Consider the following 4,973-nt stretch of genomic DNA (forward strand, 5'->3'; position numbering starts at 1 on the left):
TTGATTCGAAAATCCAATATGGCGACGACCTAGTAATCTTACTATGTGGCGTCTACTCGAGCTACATAATCTATATAACTGAATTTATGCAATTTACACAAGAAGATCCTTTTTCCTTCATTGCTTTTCCAATCTGAGGGAAATAAAAAGCGAAGTGCATTAATTGAATAGTAAAGGAGGCAGAGATGAGAGATACTCGAGATACTCAAGAATTCTTTTTTTTTTACCCCCATCCGGAACACTAGTGATTTTAATAATGCGGAATAATAAGGATGAACAGTTGTTGGTGAAGGTTGGGTATACAACAATTGATTTGCAAATGTAACCAATTTCGAGTCTTGGTCGCTACGATGGGGGTATATACACATATTGAAAGTTGAAGAACTATTGAATTGAAATTGATCTGGGTAACTGAATTCCTTCACTTAAGGGCACTTCTAGGGCTTTCAATGTGGCTCCAGAAAGTGCCGAGGGGAGGAGCGCCTGGAGGTTCTCACAGGAAAGAGGTAGTGTATTACATTTCACTCCTTATTCTTTTGGTAACTAACCTGGCTCAATATTAAAAAGGTTTTCCTTCAATCAATCAATACCCATATGTGCGAAGGGCGGACGAATTACATATGTATTTTTTTAAGATAACAATAGAGGGTGCGAAGAGTACAAAAATTGCATCGTTTGGCTCAACATAAAAAAGATTGCTTACTAATGTGCCGCTAACACCTAAAATCTTGATAAATTTGAAGATAAAAAAATCTTTTATGATTAAAAAAAAATACAGAATTTTATCTCTTTTAGTTTCTCTCTTTTTTTTTTAAATAGGAAGGTACCTACGTTGTATGCGTTTAATAATGAATAGTATCAAGTTACAAAATAAAATATTTTAATATCTACTTATTACAGACTCTTTAAGGGGTTACATACCCTATTATAAGTATATCATCAGCATTTTCATTTAATAAACTTAAATCAAGAATTGATTGCTCAACTATCTGCTTAAATTTTTAAAATTTTAATAACTAAATTTCAGTATTCTGGAATTAAGATTTTAAAATCTTGATTGAGGATATTTTTAACAGAATTTTTTGATAAAATTAATCAAGGCTAGTTTACAAAAAAGATTAGCCCAATGGGTCGTATTCTGCGACTAAGAAATCGTTAATATTTCAAAGATTTATTAGTCGATGAATAGGGGACTAAATATTTGCATTTTTTGCAGAATTAAAAAAAAATTCTTTACAAGGTTATTGATTTTAATAGTTAAAAAATTCAAGGGCTTACCTTCTAGGACTTACCTACTTATGGTCTAGAACCGCTTAAATTTTTTTGTTTCTTTCAGGATAATCAAAAAAAAATGCACAAAAACATTTTTTAAATTATCTTTTGGGTCAGAAGATTTTATGATATTCAACTCACGAAAAATACATATTTTTCCTTATTGATGGGTATCCTGGTAAGAAAAGAATATCTTTTAACTTAAACCATATTCTAAGAGTTTGGATGAACCAATATAACATTTAAAAAAAAACCCTTAAGTTTTCACAATTTCATTCCCGGAAAATCATCCAAAAACTTCAAAAAGGTTCATAGGTTTCTAATTGCGGAAAAAGGACATCCTTTCCCAAAATATCCCATTTTCCATGAACAAATGAAAATCTATGATAGCTATAGAATCTTAAAAGTCATCCGGCTAGAAATTGAAAAGAATCTTATCCAGAAAAATTTGATAAGAACAATAAATTTTGCGTACAAAACATGAGGATGGGTTTCTCTTTACCCTTATTTTAGTTGTTTCACTCAAAAGAAAACCCTTTCTAAATCCTCTTTCTTTTGAATATCCTTGTAATTCTATATTGGAAAATGTTTTCAAAAATAAGCAAGAAAATACAAGTTCAAAGGGTTCAAAGGTATATGACTCCTTAGCCATTCTATCGTGTTTCATTCCTTGTCAACCGAAGCGATAATTTAATTTTCACACTTCGGGATTAATGTTCAAAGTTGTGCATCTTTTGAGGTAGGCGCGGTAGGTAAGAATATCCACCCCGTTCTTTTGTTGCTCCGTCTTGTAGGTCTTGTAGCAAAAAAGGATCGATTACATTTCTGTTGTGATAGAGACGAAAGTAATTTGCAGGAAGATTATAAAAGATTTCAAAAAAAAAATTGTGTAAATATTAATGAATCAGGATGGAAAAGTATTCTTAGAAATTTTAAAAATTGAAAATTTCCAAAAAATTAATTAGAGTTAATTTAGACATAAATTTGATATGCATATAATCTGGAAGTGTTGCTTCTGATAACAAAAAAAACCTAAATTAGAAATAAAGACACGCTGAACTAATTTTGCCACCCAGTATGACTAACGTCTTTTCGGGGGGCGGCGAACTGTGGGGATGACAAGCATTTTCAGGGTCAATTTATTAGAATCTGTGAACCACGACTAGACGATAGCCACTTATTTTGCTAAAAAAAAAATTCTTCCTGGATTTTTTTGTTGTTGTATTTAGTTATGTATATTTAGTATTAAAATGAACTTCGCACAAAATGCGGAAAATACAAAAAAAAATGTTATCTGCAACGTTCTACGCTATACGCGCAATTCTTGGCCCATTCTCGTGCGGAGTCGTTTCCTTTTTCTTCCACTACACTTATGAGTAATTGGCCTTGGCAAGTTCAAGCACCTCCTAAAGAGGCGATTTATTACTCCTTTTTTTTCGGCAATTTTATTTGGCTCCATTTTAGGTCTCTCACCGAAATCATTCCCTTGCTTGTTTCGCATCCACTCTCTTTCCCTCCGCACATGTATACCCTTTACCACCCCGCGGGGGCTAAAGCACATACAATTCCTTTCACAAATTCGGACGATGCCATAAGGTATATGTACGATACAGAAAGAATCGCGTGCAGTGTTTTGTTCTTCTTGTAAGGTAGTACCTACCTATTTTAAAAAGAATCGTCAAAGCTATTATAAGCAGATTTCTTTTTTTTCTTAAGTAAGGGCTAAAGGTAGGTACTATATGTATTTCTACATACCTTAAAAACCCCAAAAAGTACAATAGCGTGGTACGAAAAAGAGAAATATCAAACAAACCCACGGGAAAAGGCATGAAAATACTATTTATTGATAAATTCAATTATCCCAACTGTGAGTCCTGATCAAAATCTAAACATAATGTGTAAATAAAGAATTTTTTTACCTTTGAAAAAAATCTAGGTAATTCCCACCTAAGAGATTGCACGTGAAGATCATTTGAGTGTAAAATCCCATGCAATTCTTTGCTATATTTTCCCAAATCAAGATAATTTTAGGAAACCCGAAAAAACTCTTTTGTTCATCTTAAGCTTTTTTAAACCACTCACTCCCTCTGCAACTCCTTTTTCTCCTTTTTTTTCTGTTTGTGTACATTTTTTTTGCAAGAAAGAAGAGAAGATAAATTTCTTGAAGAATGGTTGGATTATACTGTCGTCCTCATGATGCAAAAATCACATCTGCTCCAATTTTTTTCATGCTATGGTCCATTATATTCCTTTAGAAGCATTTCATTGCATTTCTTTGTGAGAAGAAAAAAATGTTTTAAATTTTATAGCCTCAATGCAAAAAGTAATGCATAAATTTTGAACTTATATTGCATTCTAATTTGTGAAATTCCTTACAAATGAGAGCCTAAACAAATTGTGAAGTTTCACTGATGGCTTGACACGAATGCAACGGAAGAATGGCACGAAATAACGCCCAAAAAAAAAACCTGCCTGCTATCAAATTATATATAATACCTACAACGTAAGAATCCTTCTTAACTCCAAGTTAAAGGCAAAAAAATGCTGCTGAAGACGATAGATCCTCAGGCGTGTTCATATTGACGTGTCCAAGAAAAAAAGCGAAGGCTCCGAAGGGATGAAGAGAAGATCATGAAATTTTTACCTGTATTGCGTCCTGTGAAGGTTGAAAATCCATCCTCCGGAGAAATCCTGTGTAAACACAAAATGCAAATAACATCACTTACCTTCTAACAAACTCATAAAGTAATTTCGTTGTAAGTAGAATTTTAACTCCTTTTGGAATTTCTTTTGTATCTTCCTTCAGAACCGAAAAAGGATTTCTTCTTTTACCGACAACCTTGGTGGCCTCCAGGGACACGAGTTTTTTTATTGGAAAAATTGCAATTATGTGCTATACCTATATTTAAAAAAATTCAAGGTTTGAGAGCAACAATGGTTGTAAACAAAATAAGGAAAAATCTTTATTTTTCTGGATTGTAGATGAGGAATACTTTTCGTTTACTTCGGTAAAGATCTGAGAAAAATTAAGATCTAAAAAATATTTTAAATTATTTAATTTAGGGATTTTAAAATATTTTTATTAAAAACTCTAACTCAAGTTTCATTGAAAGGAAAGAGAATTCATTTTCAATGATGTTATGCATTAATGTTCAATAACCTGAAATTCTCTTTTATTTCCGCAAATGTTTAGTTTCTCAGACCCTGCTTTAAAATAAAGTTAGTACAATGAAATTATGTAATTGATGTACCATTGAAAGGTCAGAGGAGAGCTAAAACCTCCAAGGAAAATCGTTTCAGGGAAACTATTTTTAAATATATAAAAAAAATCGTCTCATTCTGACCCAAATTAAATTTAAAAAAAAAACAAAAATTTATTACAAAATAGTAATTCAAGGTACTTACCCAAAAATTCAAAACGTATTAAATTCCACACAACCAGACAAAAGAAAAAAATGTGAATCGCGTAAATCTCAAATTCCGACCAAGAAAAAACATCAAAAGAAAGGTTTTCAGAGGAAAAAATAAAAGACAATATTTTTCTACTTTTTACAAATTTATTCATTCTCGGCTTCATAATTTAGGAACTAAATAGAAAAAACTTTTTTTTTCAATTTTCCATGGTTTCTTCATCTGTATAAATTTGAATTTTACTATTTTTTCTATTTCTGCAATTTTTTCATTTTTTTTTCATTTTCAAT

At 31.6% G+C, this 4,973-nt stretch overlaps 3 protein-coding genes across 4 annotated transcripts in view; 2 read left to right on the forward strand and 1 right to left on the reverse strand.

Moving 5' to 3' along the window:
• Positions 1 to 4,973, forward strand: part of LOC129790211 (serine/threonine-protein phosphatase PP2A 65 kDa regulatory subunit) — a 620,353-nt gene that overhangs the window by 490,071 nt on the left and 125,309 nt on the right. The window lies entirely within an intron of this gene.
• Positions 1 to 4,973, reverse strand: part of LOC129790342 (clavesin-2-like) — an 891,203-nt gene that overhangs the window by 69,947 nt on the left and 816,283 nt on the right. The window lies entirely within an intron of this gene.
• Positions 1 to 4,973, forward strand: part of LOC129790167 (chondroitin sulfate synthase 2) — a 178,164-nt gene that overhangs the window by 47,882 nt on the left and 125,309 nt on the right. The gene's annotated exons all lie outside the window — the stretch shown is intronic.

This window comes from Lutzomyia longipalpis, chromosome 2 (genome assembly GCF_024334085.1).
Source record: "Lutzomyia longipalpis isolate SR_M1_2022 chromosome 2, ASM2433408v1".
Lineage (NCBI taxonomy): Eukaryota > Metazoa > Arthropoda > Insecta > Diptera > Psychodidae > Lutzomyia > Lutzomyia longipalpis.